Consider the following 23,192-nt stretch of genomic DNA (forward strand, 5'->3'; position numbering starts at 1 on the left):
CGGAACCCACATTCTCAACATATTGTCCCGCACTACATTCGTAGTGCCCCCGCCCATTATACTCATTACTCGCGGCGTGTTGCCGATTCCCGTAAGAGTTCGGGCACTGTTTGTGCATTCGCACAGAAGAAGATGGTCGCCGGTGAGCCTTAACTGTATATATACTAAGAAGGTATCTGTTCTTTCGGACATGTCCGAAAGAACAGATACCATCTTAGTATATATATAATTATGTTTTACTCCATGAACCAGTTTTAGAACCTTTTCAGGTTCATCTTCAGATGGTTTCAGGAAGTTACATCATTATTGCTAGCATAATGCTGTGTGCTGGCTCTAAGAGAAAAAGATGGGACACACTTTAATGTATCGCCATGACTATAGCTTATCTGTCGATATGGATGTAAATTTAGTTTTTTACTTACTGCGCCAGTATAGGAGGCTTTATACTGTACTTAGGGAGAGAAACCGAGAGGGGCCGAGGCTTGGCCGGACACGTGGCCCGCTTGAAGTTACGCACGCCGCGGCCGGCCCTGGTCTACGTGTTCTGGCACTCCTGTCCTCTGCTGGCGTGTTCTGAAACTAGTGAATAGCCCTGTATGCCGTTGCTGCGTGTCACACCAGTAACCTTAGAAGACAACTTTCTGGCTGCTGCTGAGAGGGGAAGCGTGGTGCGTCATGAGGCCTGATTCCAGTTCACATCACTCGACGTGCACAGCTGCATGTGGCTATGTAGCTTCAAGTAGTGCCAACAACGCTGTTTCCAATTCGTTGTAAGAGCCGCTATCGTTTATTCAGACCCCTTTTTTTTCTCAAATATTTTTAATCCAACAACGAGACTTTGTATATGTGTTAGCACAGGAATGATCAGGGCTATATAGTGAAGAGGCAGAACTTCATATGCCGCGACCCTTACACGTCTTAAGGTCACTATGAGAAACTGAACATTAGCACTGGTGATCACGAAGTAGATGAAGCTAAGGAATTCTGCTACCTCGGCAGCAAAATAACCCATGAGAGGCCAAGCAAGGACATTCAAAGTAGTCTAGAACTGGCAAAAAGGGCGTTCCTGGCCAAAAGAAGTCAACTGGTATGATAGATCTTAACGTGAGGAAGAAATTTCTCAGAATGTACATTTGGAGCACATCATTTTATGGCAGTGAAACATGGATTGTGGGAAAAGCGAAAAAAGAGACTCGTAGCATTTGAGATCCGTTGTTTTGGAAGAATGTTGAAAATTATGTGGACCGATAAGGTAAGGAATGAGGAGGTTCTCCATAGAATCGATGAGGGAAGAAATATATGGGTAACACTGACAATAAGAAGGGACATCATTTAAGACATCACGGAATAGCTTCCATGGTACTGTAGATGGTAAAAATTGTAGAAGAAAACAGTGACTGGAATACATCCAGCAAATAATTGAGGACACCGCTTGTAAGTGCTACTCTGAGGTGAAGAGATCGTGAAATGAGAGGGATTCGTGGAGGGCCAGGTCCAACCAGTCAGCAGAATGATGAGCCAGAAAAAGAAAATTATTATTTATGGTGTATGATTGACATCGGAATAGCCGGCCGGTGTGGCCGTGCGGTTCTAGGCGCTTCAGTCTGGAACCGCATGACCGCTACGGTCGCAGGTTCGAATCCTGCCTCGGGCATGGATGAGTGTTATGTCCTTAGGTTAGTTACATTTAAGTAGATCTAAGTTCTAGGGGACTGATGACCACAGATGTTAAGTCCCACAGTGCTCAGAGCAATTTTACATCGGAATAACATCGGCACTTTTTCTTGGTACTTGATCTGTCAGGCGTTAACGACACGTGGTCCTGATTTCGGGCTTCGTCCTGAGCTTACACCAGCTAACGTTTTTCACAAAGAATTACAATCAGTTACGGTGCATTCCTAGCACTCTGGTACAGTTCTGTGCTGCATTACTTATCATGACTTTAATTTTTTCTGTTGTGCCTGTGTGGGTCGCTTGTCAAGCGTACCTGCAATAAATGCCCTTTCACAGTATTGGCCGGCACGCCTAATATGCCTTATGTAGTCTCCGATTATCCATTAATAACAGATTTATACCCTCATCCAATCTCCCAGCTTGTTCACGTTTGTTGAGGCCAGCGTACCACAGACAAACACGTACTTTGCGGCACCAAGTCTCGCGGCCTCATGATAGTGTCACGTGTGATAGCTAAAAAAAAAAGGCCGGAAAATAAAAATGCGACACCTTCAAGGACACGGTCATTTTGTTGATAACTGAGGTGGCAGGTAGTCCACCATTGCAGATTGAGACAAAATGGGACACACATGTCAGAGTAAAGGCCGCCCAAATAGTTGCAGGAGTATCCGGTGTACTCCCGTCTGGCGGCAACGCAGGTGAGTATTCTCGCAAGTGGACGATCACGAAGGTGCCGATCGCATACTGCGATGCCTTACCCAAAGCACCTTGCGCTTGTTGCTGTAATTTGACAAAGGATCGGAAAGGCTCTGGACAACGAACAAGTTCGTGTTTCAATTGGCGAGAGACCTGGTGGTCTTACCGGTCAAGGCGGCTGCACACCACGAAGAGGAATCGTAGGTGGACGTGCGTTGTCGAGCTGCAAAAGCGTATTCCATTTCTATCGAAGAAATGACGGTAGCGTGGCAATAACCATCTGTGCACTGGTTATCTTACCCTGTAGAAACACCACATGTGATCGCGACTCGTAACTGAAGGCCCCCCCACTCCATGAAACCTGTGGTGGGCCCCATTTGACACGGACGAACACACTCCGAGGTGGTCTGCGTCACACATGTGTACGATCAACACTCGCATGGGGACACAATCTACCTCATGACTGAAGACAACAGAGCACCAATCCTGTCTCCAGTCATCTCTTTCACAACAATGAAGTAGCCTCGCGTGGTAGTGTCGTGGTGTCACTGACAGGCTGGCCAGAGTAGCATATCATCTTAACTTTGCTGTAAGCAGACGGCTTCCAACGGCCCTCGACGACACAGCAGTTGCAACATCTGCCCGGGTTTCCTCCCTTCACGATGTTCAGTTGCCAACGGCCTTGCGCAGTGGTAAGACCCGTTCCCGTCAGATCACCCGAGTTAAGCGCTGTCGGGATTGGCCAGCACTCGGATGCATCACCGCCCGGGTCTGCCGAACCCTGATGGCAAGCGGGGTGCACCCTGCCCTTGTGAGCCAACTGAGGAGCTACTTGTGGCACCGGCCACGGAAAGTGGCAACGGTCCAGAGAGCGGTGTGCTGACCACATGCCGTCCGTATTAAGCGGACTTCCAGGGCCTGGTCTACGAGTGTGCAAATGTTCCACAGACCACAGCAGAAAGCAACGACACGTTACCGATACACCGTAGCCAACATATGCAGCAACCCGTCCATATGTCCATCTATCTTCCCACAGCTTGGTAATGCGACACCGTTCAAATGGCTGAAGCTGTTCGGCAGGGGTAGTGCTCACTGGTGGAGCATGACCAATGTTCCAAACACTGTTCAACTCTGACTTTAGCACATTTACTGCCTACAGATTTAAAATAGAGGGTACACAGACAGGTCTTCTGAACACCATCTGTTCGTTGGCGGCCGTGATAAATGTATCACTAACACCACAACGCCTCAGTATGCACATATTACATCCTGTCGCCACTGAGGTTGCTAATTTTTTTCTCGCAGTGTAATTGCAGATAGAAGCTTCGGTGTACTTTCACACGTTCTGAATGCGTGATCAGTACGACCTATGTATCTTCCTGCGTGACCTCATCAGTGTTAGGCCTCAGCAGAATTGCACTCTTCGGCATTTTTTGCCGTGGACAGCAAGAGAGAAGTGCCGAGAAGCCGCAGCGGTCGCAGGCGCGTCCAATATTCGGCGCACAGTGGCTGGACTGCCGCCGTGGCCTCATATCTGTCTGCAGCGAGTACGAGCAGCCACTGCGCGAGTTGGCCGCCGTTATGACTCGCGCCGCCCGTGCGCGGTCCTCGCGCCGCAATCTTGCAGCTCCCAGAGCAGCTGCCTCCCACTTCGGCACAGCCACTGGCTGCCCCAGTTACGTCTGTCCTGAGACTGACGTCCCAGCCGCGTCCCAGCTGCCACCTCCCGAGATAAAACTTCAGCTTCCAGTCGCGGGCAACACCAATATCTCGAGTGTCATCTGAATTACGACAGCCACGTACAAATTTCCGTACTAGTCCAGCAGCTAAAAAGGGCTTTGTAATTAGCCTCTGATATGGTGGATTAAGCTGTACAAGTGGATGAATCCTGCGCCGATTTGTTTCCATGTCAGATCTCTGTGCAGTCTCAAGGTTTCGATGACATCTTCTATCGTCTTCATCACGGTTATCTGTAGTGCTTGTGGTATTTTAATTACTTGGGCGAAGTATGTTAAAGAGAAATTTCCACACACTGTCATGTGTCCATGTCTGTGATGGAAGAATATTAGCCGGCCGAGTGGCCGAGCGGTTGTAGGCGCTTCAGTCTGGAACCGCGCGACCGCTACGGTCGCAGGTTCGAATCCTGCTTCGGCATGGATGTGTGTGATGTCCTTAGGTTAGTTAGGTTTAAGTAGTTCTAGGTTCTAGGCGACTGATGATCTCAGATGTTAAGTCCCATAGTGCTCAGTGCCATTTGAACCATTTCTTGAAGAATATAAGTAGCGTCGCTGATTTAGTTACATAATGGATAACTGAGATTATTTTTCAGTTAATTTTCAGCTTGAGGTACCCATTCCCATGCAGCATTAAGGGTATAGCAGGTGAATATCTCCCTGGAATGTTAATCCATGGAAACCTCCGCATAAGCAAAGTACATACGATCGTATGCCGTATCAAGCGATATTTGTGACGGGACTGAAGATTTTTCGGCTGGCAGGACGCAACAAGTTATCGTGGATGGAGGGACATCGACAGATGTAGAAGTATTTGGAACGCGGTGTGGGATACCGGAGGACATCGAAAAAGTTCAGAGAATGGCGGCTAGTTTTTTAGTACCACGAAATAGGGGAGACTGTCACGAATATGATGAGCCAGCTGGGATGCCAATTATTAAAACATGGGCGTTCTTCGTTACTACGATAGCTTTTCACGAAATTTTAAACTCCGAAGATCTCCTCCGAAAGCGAAAATATTTTTTTGGAAGATCGTTGTAATAAAACGAAAGAAATCTTAGCTCGCACGAAAAGATTCAAGTGTTTATTTTTCCCGCGTGCTCCTGAGGAGTGGGACGGTAAGGGAATTGAGCGAAAGTGTTTCTACAAACTGTCGGCCAGACACTTACGTGTCAATTGCAGAGTGGTCATCTAGATCTAGATGTAGATGTTGATGTAGTGAGATGATGTGGATCATTTACCTTGTCGTATTGGCGTCGGCCTTCCGTGTGGCGCTGCAGTTTTAGGGTAAACTACTAGTGTGAGATATAAATACTGTATTTCACGGAAGCTAATACGTTACTGACTATAAAACGCACCTTAATTTTAAGAAATTTTTTACAAAACTTATGTTTTTACCATTTATATTAGTAGATTACAAATCCGGACTAAAAAAATTCTTAGTTTTTAAAACCGAACTGACCTTTAAAATCTCTGAAAACCATCTTCTGAACTTTCTTCTTGTTCTTCTTCCTCCTCTTTGTCCGCATCATTGTCCTCTTCATACATAAGATGGTCTTTACTGCCGTCGAGAGCGTTATTTATTCCGCACTTCTTGAAAGATTTAATAATAAAGTCTCCTCTCACTCCAGACAACGAGTGTTTTATCAGCTGACACATTCCTTGACTGCAGGTTGCTTTCAAGCTCCTTTCCGCGATGGATGGGTTTTACCCGTCATCCATTTGTTCCCTTCCTCTCCCACGTATACTTTAAATGGTTTACTCATCGAGACATCAGGAGGCTGCAATTGTGAAGTAAGTCCTCCCGGAATAACAGCAGGCTCTGTATTTCCCTGTCTCAGTTTCTCTTTCACAGCATTTTTATACGACTACTAATGTGATCTAGCACATGAAGATAACTCTTCTACAATAAAGCACCTTTTCTTCACTCCCACACTAGGTTAATCCATAATTTCATACCAGACTCGTCCATCCAACCCTCGTCATGTACGTGTACGACACTTGGCGGCACTTGAGAAGGTTTCGGCATTGTTTTGCGCTTGAGACTGATCACTGGATTAAGTTTAGTACTGCCAGAACAACATCGATGGACAACACTGCAGCGCATTTTTTCACGTCTTCTTGCTTTCAGAGTTACAGCTTTAGCAGCTCTCACGGCAACATTTCTGTCATTCGGCTCGTCAGAGCTGAGAACAATTTCGTCTGTTGTCGCTACTTGGCTTAGTTCCACAATGGTTTTGTCTTGGTGTTGGATAATAAAGCGATGTGAAGATAATACTTTCTCTTCATACTCTTGTGAAATTTTCTAAGATAATTTTGGTTTTTGTTCGCATACAAGGTCCATGACGCCTCTTAAAACTGCAGCCCCAACCAACTCGACCCTTACAGTCTGTGAAGTTCCATTGTAGCGCTAGCTTACGAACGTGTATTCGAATCGTTTGTGTATTAATTCCAATGTCATTTTGGCGATTTATATGTCATCTTCTACTTTTGGCCATTTTGCATTCAATCCTCTATTCGCACACTTACTCTTCCTCATTTTTTGCAGTACTTGTTTACCAGCCTGCCAACCGCGAATGGATTTTTCTGTTGGTGGAGGGTCGAAATGCCGCTCAGTTGATCTGTTTACACGTTATTCTGCATATCCTATTACTTTCAGGTTACATCCCGGGTCTATTAGTACCCTTTAATTTTTTCCCTTTAGAAACTAGCTCAAAATGGCTCAAATGGCTCTGAGCACTATGGGACTCAACATCTTAGGTCATCAGTCCCCTATAACTACTTAAACCTAATTAACCTAAGGACATCACACACACCCATGCCCGAGGCAGGATTCGAACCTGCGACCGTAGCAGTTCCGCGGTTCCGGACTGCAGCGCCAGAACCGCATGGCCACCGCGGCCGGCTAGAAACTAGCTACAAACAAAAATATTGTACATTCTCCGATAACACATATCACTTTCAGTTCAAGTTCACTGGCACTGTAGAATGCAATGATGCATCGTCGGATGGACAGTGTTCTGCGGTTGTGATGGTGGGGTGGGAGGGAGACAGTGTTAGCAAGCTAGTGAATCCCCGCAACGGGTTCCTCGCATCGGTGCACTGTTGCCGCCAGTTGAATCCAATGCTGCCAGATAGAGATAGGTTTCCCGCGGCATAGATTATATGGCCATTTTTAAGACTGGCGGGAATTTTAAATGAAACACTAGACGTTTTTGTATTAACTTCGAGTATAAATCTCTCTCTGTCCGAACAGGCCTTGTGAGACCGAATGTTACCGACAGGCTGCCGTGTCATCCTCAGCCCGCAGGCGTCACTGGATGCGGATATGGTGGGGCATGTGGTCAGCACACCGCTCTCCCGGCCGTATGTGAGTTTACGAGACCGGAGCCGCTACTCCTCAAATCAAGTAGCTCCTCAGTTTGCCTCACAAGGGCTGAGTGCGCCCCGCTTGCCAACAGCGCTTGGCAGACTGGATGGTCATCCATCCAAGTGCTAGCCGAGCCCGACACCGCTTAACGGGAATCGGTGTTACCACTGCGGAAAGGCCGCTAGAAATTTCGAGTATAAGACGCACATGAATTTGGAAGCAGTATTTCGAAGAAAAAAGTGTGTCTTATAATCCGTAAAATAAGGTAGTGTTTCCGAAAAGTAAGCCAGTAATGCATTGTTCTTGGAGGGTAACAATTGTAATAAAAAGCAGTCTTATTCTGAGTTAGCTCTGTTTATTCCGAGTTGGAATCCAGTGCCGACCTTTATATTTTCATTAGTTCTTCCTGATGCTGTTGCACATGATGTATGCAGAGTTTTGTGGGTGTCAATTGTGCGGCACGGCAGAGTGGTGTAGGTGAAGTTTGGGGCCAGAGGGGTGGGGGGTGGGGGGTGGGGTGGGGGGGGGGGGTCAGTTGTGCTTGGGCAGTAGAAAGGAGATCTCGCTCTTAAGATACGAAATCTGCCCGTTCAGATTTCAGAAAATGCTACAAACTGTTGTGGATTGGCGGGAGACCAAGCCACTAAATTGAGAGGAAGCCGAAAGGCGCACGTTTAAGCTCACGCAGGCTGGCGTGAGGTCTGGAACAGGACAAGGATTTTAGACTTCAAAAAAAGGCGGTACTTGGTGGAATACTTAACTTTAATCCATTAATGTTGAACGTAGCTCTTGTCTGTACATTATTTACAATATCAATAGTAACTGATAATGGCGTCTTGCTAGGTCGTAGCAAATGACGTAGCTGAAGGCTATGCTAACTATCGTCTCGGCAAATGAGAGCGTAATTTGTCAGTGAGCCATCGCTAACAAAGTCGGTTGTACAACTGGGGCGAGTGCTAGGAAGTCTCTCTAGACCTGCCGTGTGGCGGCGCTCGGTCTGCAATCACTGATATTGGCGACACGCGGGTCCGACGTTTACTAACGGACCGCGGCCGATTTAAAGGCTACCACCTAGCAAATGTGGTGTCTGGCGGTGACACCACACAAACAATTCATGTCATCGCAGCCTCAATACCGGTGGAGCCGAAGACGAACTGTGCGACGTAGATAATAATATTTACGGCCGAGAACGAATCTCCAATTCAGAAACGGCATGCGCACTGCTTTGAAACTTGCTGGCAAACAACGCTGTGTGCAGGACTGAATATCATGAACAGTACTCCGCCTTTCTCGGGAAACGCTGTATCCGACTCAGTTACCGAGGCACGCCTATCGAGCATCCATACGAAACATCGACTCTACAAACTGATGCCAGGACCGGTTTAACGTTTCAAAACCAGAACCCAACGAACGCAGTGGCAATGCAGTCCCTGTCTCATTATCACGATGCGTGCGTGGTGTACACGAATGGCTACAAATGTAAGTGGCGGCGCTGGTAGCGCCCGCTGGGGAGCTCGAAACAAACGTCAAGACCTATTCAAGCTGGATCCACACTCCACCATTATGATAGCAGAGTTGACTGCCATTGTGGAAGCTCCGATATTCACACAGACGAGCGCAGCAGACACCTTAGTCATAATCTCTGATACAGGGTGAGGTAAATAAAATTGGCCCGGACGAGTGGATAACATTCGACTTGAATGAATGCATATAACCACACCACGTGACGCCCACACCACGTGTACCCCCGCCACGTGATCCACACGTGTTCAGAACATATGTCGGGTTGTATCAGTACGAGTGGAGCAGTGGAAAAGAGCACCATGGTACACACACTGGAGCAGCAGGTGCTCCTTCTTGAAAGTTGCATGACAACAAAGTCGTGGAAACGATGTGGTTAGTTGATTGCTGAGAGGATTAATGGTGTCATAGTGCCATGCAACACTTAGTCCGAAAACGGGGTCAGACAGGATCTGTTCTGAACAAGTAAAAGAAAAATTCCGAAAAGTGCTCGAGCACCAGATAATGTGGCTGCAACTCACCAACTCAACCCGATGCCTGTCCCAAGAGACCGGCACATCACGTCGATCATGCGGACGAATACTCCAGCTGTCTGGTCGCGGCCCTAGCTGGCCAGCCAGGTCATCTGATCTGTCAGCGTGCGATCACTCTGTGTGGAGAGCCATCAAGTCTAAAGTGTACTACGACGGCCCTCATAGTCTTCAAGAACTGCAGCAGAACATTCAGAGGTGGCACCCCTCCCTCACTTTAACAATAGTGCCAGTCAGATTAATATTCATATTTTAGGTCATCATCTCGGTGTTCCCCAGCACTGCATTTGGTGTGTGGAGTATGACCTTTTTACATGAAGAAATTGTGGGAAGAATGTTCACATAAGCGCATGTGTACCGTGTAGAGAACTTGTAGTCGAGGTGCCGTAGTGCAGGCGATGGAGAAGTAGAGAGATGGATTGCGAGCCATAGAATGATGAGTCCAGCGACCTGGCTGTGCGAGTCATTCTGGGTAGCAGAAATGAAATTGAAAGCAACTTCGAGGTGGTAGGTCATGTAGGTTCTATAGTTACGGAAAGAGGTACAGTAAGGGAAAGTAAGAATCCGTTTCCGCGGGCAAGGCGTCATAGAGCAGTTGAGTCGCGTGCATCTAGTCCTGGGTACGATTTGAAAGTGCGCGATTTGAATCGATCATTCAGTATATGCAAGAGGCAGAGAAGAGACGATAGGAAATTGAAAAGGGAAGACGAGAGCAGGACGAAAAACAGTGGGAATGCGAAGGAAGGAGACGGAAAGAGGAAGACCAGCGACATGGGATCCTCATTAACGAAATTAGGGAAATTCAGAAGCGATTAGACAAGGAGGAAAAGAGACAGGACGGTCATGAAAGAAATTAAGGAAATTCAGAAGATCCGCTGATGAGTTTGTCGTAAACGTAAATCAAGTCAGGAATGAAGTTAAGAGTGTAAAAGCAGAGTTTGAAGACATTAGGAAACGTCAGATGACATGCGAGAGGTAGCGGTAGAGTCCAAACGTGAGGCTTGGACAATCAGATTAGTAGCGTCTCAGACGTACGGAAACATTGCTACAATACTCTGCTGATACGACAAGAGGAAACAACTGCATTCAGGGATATGTCGGCCATTAAATCTCGGGCGCACGGGCGCCAGAAGTTATAAAAAGTCCACTGGCGTAAACTGTTGAATATTTTCACTTATAACATTTTCTCTCCATTCGCAGTTTTCAGGTTCACAAAGAGAACTACAATTCTTACACCCCAAGTCATGGATTGCTCAGTATGATAGGGTACTGCCCGAGTCATGGCCACTTGTATACAAACTGGAATTTGTCTGTTTATAACTGGAAGGTTCAATTGCAGAGCACGTGCGTAGCGTTGCAGCAAACTGCCACAAAATACCTTCTGGTTACAGGACACCCAAAGGATTAAACAGGAGATGGTGTTAGGGAAGGATTACGAAGCACAGGGGTATCGGAGTCCGTAAAGATTTCCGAGATCTTTGTCAACAAGAACCGTTATCTGTTAGTGATAAAGCGATGCCGGCCGTTGTGGCCGAGTGGTTCTAGGCGCCTCAGTCTGGAACCGCGTGACTACTACGGTCGAAGGTTCGAATACTGCCTCGGGTATTGGTGTGTGTGACGTCCTTAGGTTAGTTTGGCTTAAGGAGTTCTAAGTTCTAGGGGACAGATGACCTCAGATGTTAAGTCCCATAGTACTCAGAGCCGTTTTTGATAAAGCGATAATCCGACACCACTGCATCAAGCTGCTATTGAGGCACCAGGAACTGCTCTTTGGCAAATGTAATGACACAATAGAGTGATTCAAATGGGCTCTACGACAGACAAAATACAATTAGAGACAGGCCAACAAAAAACCAATATCAGGGCCAAATAATTAATAATGAGTCTCAGTAGAATGATATAAGCAGACAGGGAACGTGTGGGGTAACTTTCACGAGAACGGAAATAGCAACAGAAGGGAAATGCAAAATTCTAACCGTTTCATGCAGCCAGTCTGGATCTTAGGGCAAACATGCAATACTGGAGGGATTGCGCAGTCTGCTACATGATCACCAGAAACAGAAATCGCAGCGGAAGTCCGCGTATTGACAGTCGGTCGCTGCGGCCTCGCTATATAGTTAAGTTAGTGTTAAAATTCATTTGTTTCCAATTCATTTCTGTACTCGTTTAGTGTATCATTCTTTATTTGTTTACATTCACACGTCTGGACGATTTACTATTGTAATTAGAAGATCTCCTCCTTTGACATCTGATCAATGAGTTTGGCGTTTGCAGTTTTATGTCCAGCGTTTTCACTTTGATAATTTACCGGAAATTTGTGACGTACTCGTATCCTCTCATGTTTCGCATATAGAAATTTATGGGCCCGTTTTTCGGTGGAAACATCTTGGGTTTATGACAAAACTGGTTGCTTCAACACTTGAACATTAGTAGCTTGTCACGCCGCAGCAAAGTTATGTGTTGGAACACCGAGAAAATTCAGTTTTGGAACAGAAATAATTGCACAAGTGTTGGAGACACAATTCTTCTCAGAATTCATTTATATGGTTCAAATGGCTCGGAGCACTATGGGACTCAACTGCTGTGGTCATTAGTCCCCTAGAACTTAGAACTAGTTAAACCTAACTAACCTAAAGACATCACAAACATCCATGCCCGAGGCAGGATTCGAACCTGCGACCGTAGCGGTCTTGCGGTTCCAGACTGCAGCGCCTTTAACCGCACGGCCACTTCGGCCGGCTCATTTATATGCACTGTTTGTTCCACCATCCGGAGTGAGGAGGCGATAGTGGTGTCACAGAAGTTGAACTGCGATCCGATAGTGGACCTTGGCGTCATTTGAATCATGCCACCGATACCGATGAGGATATTTTGCGAGATGAACTTTGGTTATCCACGCCAGAGGCGTGTTGATGTTCGAGTATCGTTATTTTTCTCGCTGTCATTCGATTAATGTTACCGCCAGTGGAGCGATGCGTTCTCGTTGGTGATTTTCGAGTGTGGTTACACTATGGACAACCGCCTATGGTGCGATATTTTTCGCTGGTGGTACTTTGTCGTCCGTGGTTATCGCTTATGGAGTACCGCCGGTGGCGCGACGATATTTGCGTTGTAGTATTTCGTTTGCGGATCGCGAGCGCAATAGGTGCGTCATTAGCGAAGTTTTGTGTTACGTGGCGTGAGCGCGTGCAATACAAGTCACGATAATACCCTTTTTAGGTGGATAGGAAGGAAATGGATAATAAGACCAGGTGAAAACGGAAGATACAAACCATTCTGCACTAAAAGTTATTAAGAAGACCTGGTATTTCATGGCACTGCAGCAGCTGTTAACAGATGACACCTGCACATGGATTTTTGAGAGTTATTGGTCAGTTTCAGAGGGAAACGCGAATTCGTGCCGATGTCTAATCCATCCCGACAGCGCAGAGAGGAGTGTACACATTCTGCCCCGGATACCACCATCTAATAAGTTGGCATCAGGAGAAGTATCAAAGTCCAGATTAGCGGAAAGTAGGAAGGCTTTTAGACGTAGCTAAACTTATTAATGGATAGCACAATTACAAGTAAGTGTTGCTTGGTATGAGAGTGCTTGAAGTATGAATGTGCAGAGTGTGCCGGCGTGTCCCACTGGTGTGCATGAGGGGAGGGGTGTTCGGAAGCTGACATGACACTGACATACATGCCAGCAACTGCTTCACCATTAGTTTATTTCAGATAAGCGATTAATTAGCGACGATTGGAATTTCCTTCAAAAGAGCATTAGGAGGAACAATATTTTAATGAAAGAAAGCAGTAAGGCACTTTTCGTCCCTTAATAATAATGTAAAGTTTAACTACTATCAGTTCATATTTTTTAATGATTTTCTATGTATGTGTTCTTGTAAATATTCACTGTAAAAACACAGCACTAAACCATGCACTGAGGGTTGTGCAGTGGACTACGGCATTCCAAACGGCGAGCGAGCAGCACACTGTGGCTGGACATGGGTATTATCAGTAGGCTTTTTATAGCATGCTACCTCTATTACATTTCGTTTGTATGTATGTATGTATTAAACCGGGGACCTAGAAACATCGGAGAGGCTTCGACCCGCCATAGCCCTCAGTTGTTCACAACCCCACAACAGGCCACAGCAGTCCACCCAGCCCATGTCCGCCCCACACCGAACCCAGTGGACCCCCTGGAAATGTCTCGTACCAGACGAGTGTAACCCGAAATGTTAGCGTGGTAGAATAATTATGGTGTACGCTTACGTGGAAACGGTATTTTCTCAGCAATCGCAGACGCAGTGTAACTGAGGCGGAATAAGGGGAACCAGCCTGCATTCGCCGAGGCAGATGGAAAAACGCCTTAAAAACCGTCCGCACATTCACTTTCGGGCTGTCCCTTATCAGCTGTACCACGTGAGACGGGCGGATTCGTGCCGGGGACCGGCACGCCTTCTCGCTCGGGAAGCGGCGTGTTAGACAACGCGGCTTGTTGGGGGGCTTCGTCTTGTTTACTCGTTTTAGGATACTGAAGAATTAAAATTTGTTTTAAGTCGGAATCAATCCTTTGTTAACCCTATGTAACTAGAGTACAACTTAAACTCTTGCGTACTCTGCATTGTCAAAACAAATTGTAGATTCATATTTCCAGTGCTGATATGACTGTACGGTCATGTTGGAAAGCTAATAAATTAAAAAAAAATGTTGAGCTGAACACTTTAACCTTAATGTGAACTCACAAAAAAAGGTCAAGAAGGAGTGTATCTCGTGAAGGTGGTGGCCGTGGTATTGGTCTGTCCCTGCTGACGCATCTGTCCGGACAGGTTTCATCCAATAACTAGCGAACAAATAACACCCAGTGCGTTGGCGCGCCATCTTACTTTCCATGGCTGAAATACCTGTAACTGAGGCGCAACCTGAAATACCTTACGTCCAGGTAAACAGTGGCCGTGATGTTACGCTCAGCCGGCCGCGGTGGTCTAGCGGTTCTAGGCGCTCAGTCCGGAACCGCGCGACTGCTACGGTCGCAGGTTCGAATCCTGCCTCGGGCATGGATGTGTGTGATGTCCTTAGGTTAGGTAGGTTTAAGTAGTTCTAAGTTCTAGGGGACTGATGACCACAGATGTTAAGTTCCATAGTGCTCAGAGCCATTTGAACCATTTGTTACGCTCAGTGAAAAATAACACACCTCACATCCACTTTCGGGCTGTCCCTTATCAGCTGTACCATGTGAGATGTAGCAAATTATTCCGCGTGTTTACACGTACAGCGAAGAAGCAATCTTTCAGTGTGTCTGCCCGTGTAGCTGGGAGGAGAGCAATTTGCTTGCCCGGCATCCTATGGATTCATTAAGGACACACCCCACACGAACCTAAGAAGTAGTAGTAAAGTTTATTCCGCCTTTTTCATATCCCGCATACAGACTTGTATGGACAATACAACTATAGTGTGAAAATCTCTGTTCAGTATCTTAGTCAGTAACTGTGTTACGGACTGTAACCTGTTTTTTTTTTTTTTTTTTTTTTTTTTTTTGTAATATCAAATGTTCAGATGTGTGTGAATTTCTAAGGGACCGAACTGCTGAGGTCATCGATCCCTGTACTTACACGCTACTTAAACTAACTTAAACAAACCTATGGTAAGAACAACACACACACCCATGCCAAAGGGAGGACTCGAACCTCCGGCGGGAGGGACGGCGCAAGCCGTGACATGGCGCCTCTAACTGCGCGGCCACTCCGCGCAGCTTTTGGGCTTTTGTAATATCATTTGGAACCTTAATCAAGAAATTTTTTACAATTTTCCTTGCTGTCGTCACAACAGCTTGCTGATGTTCTAGTAACCGCTTTAAAAATTATTAATTATGTTCTGTTGTAAGAAGATTGTGGAGAGGACGGGAGAGGGTGTGGAGGACATGCGTGAAATGTAGATGTTTCATTTTGTTAAAAATAAAAGTAGCTTAAAATTTATGAGTGCTGAAATTCGTGTACAGTCATTACTCAGGGGACGAATGTGATTTGTTTGCAGTATGCATGCCTTTGTATAAAAGGAACCAGAAGAAAGGCGTTATATCAATTAGTACTTCATTGCTGGGGATTATTCGTACTTTGCTTTATGTAAATTAAATTTGATTTCGTAGATTCAGAGTTTCTTTTACAAATTGTTTTCTGTGATTCTACTGGATGAGTTAGGGATTATTGCTAGTATCTGAGAGTTCGAGCTGTTCTGACCGGCTGCTTTAATCATCATCCAACAGGCATTAAGCATTTTCCGTACTTTGTGTTGTCCTTTGTTCTACAGTTCAATGTCTGTAGGAGTCACTTGCCAACCGTCTTACTGTCTACATCACTGTGGAACCACGCCATACGAATTATCGTCATTGTGGGCGATTACAGTATCAAACGTTTTAAAGGAAGTGCCGCCATTTTAAGTAATTTACTTCGGAAGTTATCTGCGTGTAAACTTTCTTGTCGTACTTCAATGTTCAGAAGACCACTGAACGACTGGCGTAGTAACTCACGAATAGGTGCGCGTCAGTGACTGCGTAGAACGTGAACATCAGTCGGGTTGCACTGGTAAACGTCTGGCTATTTACGTGTGAAAATTTTGTAGTAAAAACGGTAACTAACTTACACCTGTATTAGTTTAGGCAGTTTTGGAGAGAATAAAACTTAATTAACTGAACTTTAAACTTTTTCGGGCAAGTTACTTTGAATCTCACACACCCGAGATTTTTACGAATTGATGCTGGTTCCCAGCTCGAGTAATGCGGCCTTTGTTTCGTAGGTCTGCAGTAGGAGTTTCTTAACGCTGCTTTTTATCGGCTGAGCTAGTATTTTCCAAATCAGACATCAAGAAGGTTACCGAGGTAGGTGGATTGAACTGTCAGAGGTATGAACAATGAACACGCCGCTTCGCACAAGTTACAGGGTCTTCTGTCCCCCAGATCCGGAGGTTATTCTTTTTTGTTTTGCCTGAGATATGAAAAGTCACTTCATCGAAATTGTATTCTTCGCTCCCTGCCAGCGAGTTCCTAGCAAACTTTGCACTTCTGGGCCTTCGAGCAGTTGCACTTCGTATGCACGAAAATGCAGCCGCTGGTGTAAACCCTTGACCACAGCGCTCAGAGGTATGGCTGTTTGCCTGGGAACTCGACACGCCTTCCGCGGACTGCGTTGAAATGCGATGCGTGCGGCGTTAGCAGCGTGCCGCCACGCACTCCACGTCCATCGGTTCTTGCCCTGTCACCAGCACCGCCAGTCTCAACTTTTCATATCGTCCTCTCATGCTCTTCACAACCATAGGCACTGTCGCGATCGTGTCTCGTGAAAGTACAAAACACATTGCGATTTTTAATGCACTGACAACACTGTGACAGCATCACTCCTAATTTACGCTACCTGTAAACGAAAAACGAATAAGAAATTAAATGCTGCCAGATCACATGTAGAAACGTATCCATAAAAACTTTATGAGTAACTTGTCCTTTGAGAACAGCGCGTGACATGGGGAAGCGCATCCATTAACAAAATTTTGTCTTAAGTTATAGAATCAACTAAACGAAACACTTTTGTAGGTTTGTTTCACAAACTTTATTATTACCGTACGTTCAGGGTTTCCAGTTAAAAGCCCATTTTCTATTATGTAACTGATCCCAAAGATGAGTACCAAGCAAAGATGAAGAAGTCAACTTTTTAACATATCGCTTCTTGATTTACATTGTGAAAGTAATCTCTCCTGACAATTTTGACAAAATTAGATATGAATTTTCAAAATTCATTCGGACAGCATGTATTACAACTGTAACAAACACTGCAGCAGAGCTATGTACAGTAATCGAATTTTGTTAGAGAAATGAAGACACCAAGGTTTTCCTTCGTTGTAGGGATTGCACTGTTGTTCGAAAGGAGCGAATAATAGAAACGATTCTGTTCATTCAGAAATATATGTGGACATAATACACACGTCTGTGTCTTGATTTCCAAAATTTATGACAGAGTTTAGCGACCTTTCCCTCTGTGTGCAGGACTTGCGTATCTATGACAGATATATTGGTGGTTTCCACTTACCCAGTGTTCCGCAAAGGATGAGGCTGTGTTCCTGAATCAATGGTGTTTTCTGAGAAAAACACAGAGAAACACTTCTCTTTTAAAATAGTACTTGTCCTATTTGAAGTTCTACCAATAAAAGACAAACTGCACCATTTTATTTGCTTTATCCTTTCCAACAAACTGCATAGCTGTATTTTCCTGCACGAATGGTGCGTCTGGCAAGTTCGCTGAGGGCCTCAGATTGACCTCCTGGTCCTTCTAATAGAGCAACGCTGATGGTGTTGTTTATCTTGGAATTAAGGAGACATCTATCTATTATCTGCAGGACATAGAAAAGCACAGAGAAACTCTTTCCTTTTAAAGTGCTACTTATCCCATTTGAAGTTTTACCAATTAAAGGTAAACTGCACTGTTTCACTACGTTATCATTTCCAAGGATTTGCTTAGCTATATATTTCTGTATGAAAGGTGCATCTGATAAGTTCGCTGAGGATCTCAGGAAATAAAAGAAACAATAGTTACAAAATAAATATATTTACTAGGGTTAGCAACGCATTAGCTGCAACGCATTTCTTTGAAGTTGTTGGACGGTCTAAAGCGCTGCAGTCATGGACTGTGCGGCTGATCCCGGCAGAGGTTCGAGTCCTCCCTCGGGCAAGGGTGTGTGTGTTTGTCCTTAGGATAATTTAGGTTAAGTAGTGTGTAAGCTTAGGGACTGATGACCTTAGCAGTTAAGTCCCATAAGATTAAAAAAAAAAGTTGTTGTAAACTGTCAGGAAGCGCTACTTGTGGAATCGTTGAAGGGATGTGATCGCGGGTCCTCGTAAATCTGCAGCCTCCGTCAGTGCCGATGAGCAATGGTATTTACACTGTCTTTGCTTACCTGCAACTCTTCTGCTCACATTCTCAAAGACAACGCCGATCACCCTCAACCATCCGCCGCCCTCATTTGATTTTGTCTGGGACTGGCCGTGTTGCCCCGAGGACGGCTCTTTCTCAGCACCGTCCTTTACGTTTCTAAAGCGTTTAAACTACTCAGAAACACACTTCGCATGCACCGCTTCAGCACCGTACGCTTGCATTAACGCTCCGTGAGTCTCCGTCACCATTTCCCATAGTTTGAAATAAAACTTTATGTTAACGCATTGCTCCATTTTGTGCTCCATTTTGCATTGATACGATTGCGAATCAGTGGCAGCTATCTTTGAGAATGATAACAGAAGATTTGAAGATAAGCAAAGAACTTCTAAGGACTATTGTTCACAAACATCTGCAGACGTTGCGGACATCCAGCAACGCGTGATCACAATGATTCGTGCAATTCCAGGAGAAGCGTTTGGCGACAATTTTCAACAACATTACGACTCGTGACAGAAGTGGTGGTGGTAAGTTCCTATGGGACCAAACTGCTGAGGTCATCGGTCCCTAGGCATACACACTACCTAATCTAACTTAAACTAACTTAGGCTAAGGATAACACACACACCGATGCAAGAGGGAGGACTCGAACCTCCTACGGGCGACTCCTCAAGAACCGTGGCAAGGTACCTCAAACCATGCGGCTACCCAGCGCGGCTTCCAGAAGTGTGTTGTCAGTTAGTTAGCTAGTTGTATGTTCCATAGATCATTTGAACGATTCTTTTATCGAAGTGATGTGGAGAGACTCTTTTCAGACTATGTTTACAATGGTGGCTGTTGCGTAGCTGCACAAGAGCATGTGAACAACCTAACTTTTGACACCTTGCGGATTTATTGATTATTTTTCTTTGAATGCTGTTAAACGTAACGTCGATACGGTAATTTGAAATACACGGCACTAAATCTATGCTATGCTATGCTACATTGCTACTCCTCTAGACTCTGTGAAACTCCGCGTCAGGTCGCGAAAACACCTTCAGTTGTGCATGTTTTAAGGAAGTTTTGCGCATGCGCAACTGGCGTGACGTAATTGCCTTAACGGCCAAATACACAGCGCTTACCACTGAACTACAAGTTTAGGTCAATACCGCCAGGTGACAGCTTATTGTAGAATATTCCCCTACTCTTGGCATAAATCCTGCTAGACGGTAGCACACTCGCTAGATATGTCGAATTCCTCATTATACAGTAAAATTAAATCATTCACTAGTACATGTTACAGTTACACTGGCAGAAAAACTTATTTTGTGGGAGTCTGAATGAGATATAGTGCATGAAGTTTCGAGTTTTATCATATACACAGAAGCGCTGAACTAACTGCTATAGGCATGTACATTCAAATGCGGAGATATGTTAATAGGCAGAATACGGCGCTGCGGTCGGCAACGCCTATATAAGACAAGAAGTGTCTGGCACAGTTGTTAGATCGGTTACTGATGCTATAATGGCAGGTTATCAAGATGTAACGTGGTTTTATAGTCGGCGCACGAGCGATGGGACACAGCATCTCCGAGGTAGCGATTGGATCCAGCATCGCCGAGGTAGCGATGAAGTCGGAATTTTCCCGTGCCACCATTTCATGAGTGTACTACGAATTCTGCTACCTAGGCAGTAAAATAACCAATGACGGACGGAGCAAGGAGGACATCAAAAGCAGACTCGCTATGGCAAAAAACGCATTTCTGACCAAGAGAAGTCAACAAATATCAAATACCGGCCTTAATTTGAGGAAGAAATTTCTGAGGATGTAAGTCTGGAGTACAGCATTATATGGTAGTGAAACATGGACTGTGGGAAAACCGGAACAGAAGGGAATCGAAGCATTTGAGATGTGGTGCTATAGACGAATGTTGAAAATTAGGTGGACTGATAAGGTAAGGAATGAGAAGGCTCTACGCAGAATCGGAGAGGAAATGAATATGTGGAAAACACTGATAAGGAGAAGGGTCAGGATAATAGGACATCTGTTAAGACATCAGGGAATGACTTCCATGGTACTAGAGGGAGCTGTAGAGGGCAAAAACTGTAGAGGAAGACAGAGATTGGAATACGTGAAGCAAATAATTGAGGACGTAGGTTGCAAGTGCTACTGTGAGATGAAGAGGTTAGCACAGGAAAGGAATTGGTGGCGGGCCGCATCAAACCAGTCAGTAGACTGATGACCCAAAAAAAAAAAAAAAAAAAAAAAAAAACTACGAATATCAGGAATCCGGTAAATCACCGCTGCGAGCGGAAAAAGATCTTGTAAGAACGGGACCAACGACGATTGAAGACAATAGTTGTACGTGACAGAAGTGCAACTCTTCCGCAAATTGCTGCAGATTTCAATCCCGGGCCATGAACAAGTGTCAGCGTGCGCAACATTCAAGGAAACTTAATTGATATGGGCTTTTGGAGGCGGAGTCCCACTCGTGTACCCTTGATGACTACGTGACACAAAGCTTTATTCCTCGCCTGCACCCATCTAAACCGACATTGGCCTGTTGATGACTGGAAACATGTTTCCTGGTCGGACGAGTCTCTTTTCAAATTGTATCGAGCGGACGGACGTGTACGGGTATGGAGCAACCTCATGAATCCATGGACCCTGCATGTCAGCAGGAGACTGTTCACGATGGTGGAGGCTATGTAGTAGTGTGGGGCGTGTGCAGTTGGAGAGATATGGGATCTGTGATACGTCGAGATACGACTCTGACAGGTGAGACGTACATAAGCTTGCTGTCTGATCACCTGCATCCATTCATGTGCATTGTGCATTCCGACGGATGTGGTCAATTGCAGCAGGACAATGCGACACCAACACGTCCAGAATTGCTACAGAGTGGCTCCAGGAGTCTAAACACTTCCGCTGGTCACCGAACTCCCCTGACATGAATATTATTGACCGTATCTGGCATGCCTTGCAACGTGCTGTTCAGAAGAGATCTCCACGCGTTCATACTCTTACGGACTTGGACAGCCCTGCAGGATTCTCGGTGTCAGTTCCCTCCAGCGCTACTTCAGACATTAGTCGAGTCCACACCACGTCGTGCTGCGGCACTTCTGCGGGCTCGCGACAGCCGTACGTGATATTAGGCAGGTGTACCAGTTTCTTTGGCTCTTCAATGTAGCAGTCCATTTGAGGAGCTGAGAAACATAAATCAAATCATCGTCGATTTTGAGAATGTAGCACTTATTCATGCTTTCGAAATCTGTTGATCTTAAGATGGGTCAGGTTTATCTGTACTGTTGGACCACACCACATGTATGAACATTCTCGAAAAGCTGTCTCACTAGTTTATCTGACACTCAATTGAATGTGGAATCGAAGGCGGCGTGCTTTTAGATCTTTTGGTTCTCAGTGCCTCGTTGGCATTCTAATTAAATGTCCATGTTCGTAGACATTGCCACTTGAATTTAGCAATTTCAACAAACGGGTGTTTGTATTTGGAGTTGGTTGTTTACTGTTCAGGAATTGGCTTTCATGCACAGCGTCAGTAGGAAACTTTATTGAATCTATTTTGGACGCAAACAGAAAATAAAATGACCAGGAAAAGTTAGCCGCAAAGGATCTAGGGCCACCCAGAGCAGATCCGTTGACTGAGAAAGTGACGAAATGAAATAAGCGTGACTATAAGCGAACATTTAACAATGGAGTGTATAATAAGCGTAAGTTGCTGTCTGGGTGCAATGTAAGAATGACCGATTTTCAGCCAAGAAGTTACTTCGTTAACTAATACATGCAATTGGAATCTTGTACATTTGTCTGAAAAAATAAAAAAGCATGGAAACTCGCACCTGCTGTAAAATGCAAAATGGGGAGTAGCGAAAACAACAAAATTCCACAAAGACAATTCTTTATTTTTTAGGCTGTTATTATTACTGTTATTATTACTATTGGCTGTGGTTCTTGTCGTGTAAATATGTTCACAAGTGCGACTGTTATAAAGCAAATGTCCGTAATTTCACACTTTTATATTTATTTGAATCTAAAAATTTGTGAACATCCATTTAAGAACTGCCACTGAATATGTACATGATTAGCGTTAACATCAATGAACACATAATTGTTATTATTATTACTTGTTTTGTACTGACTACCTGTTTCCAAGCAGAAATTTAAATCAGTTGTCCAGGAGAAATGATTTTAAATTTGGTTTAAGACTTTGTTCGCTCTCTGTCACACGTTTCATTTTATTGGGCAAGTGATCATAAATTTTTGTTGCTACATATCGAACTCCTGTCTGAGCCACTGACAACTTCAACAATGGGTAATAAAGGTCATTTTCCTTCTAGACCTGTAGGAATGTACATCACTTTTCTTCGCAAGTTGTAATGGATTATTTACGACGAATTTCATTAGCGAATATACGCATTGTGACGGCGCAATTAAAACGCCTAGCTCCCTGAAGAGATACCTACATGACGTCTGTGGGTGAACACCACGTATTATTCTTATTGATCGCTTTTGTGCAATGAAGACTTTCTTTCTAAATGATGGATTACTCCAGAAAACTATTCCGTATGACAACTATTCCGTGATCGAAGACTGAAACGCCATATTTTATTTAATGAACTATCGCGGAATTCCCATTGAGAGAATCATGTCTAGTTTTGATAAATTCACAATTACTTTTAGCGATCACTTTGAAAACGTATCAGCAAATATAGGATTAATTTGTTCAGTTGAAGAAGCAAGAGAATATGTTAAAAATGTCATTCCACAAAT

This window comes from Schistocerca nitens, unplaced genomic scaffold (assembly GCF_023898315.1).
Source record: "Schistocerca nitens isolate TAMUIC-IGC-003100 unplaced genomic scaffold, iqSchNite1.1 HiC_scaffold_363, whole genome shotgun sequence".
Classification (NCBI taxonomy): Eukaryota; Metazoa; Arthropoda; class Insecta; order Orthoptera; family Acrididae; genus Schistocerca; species Schistocerca nitens.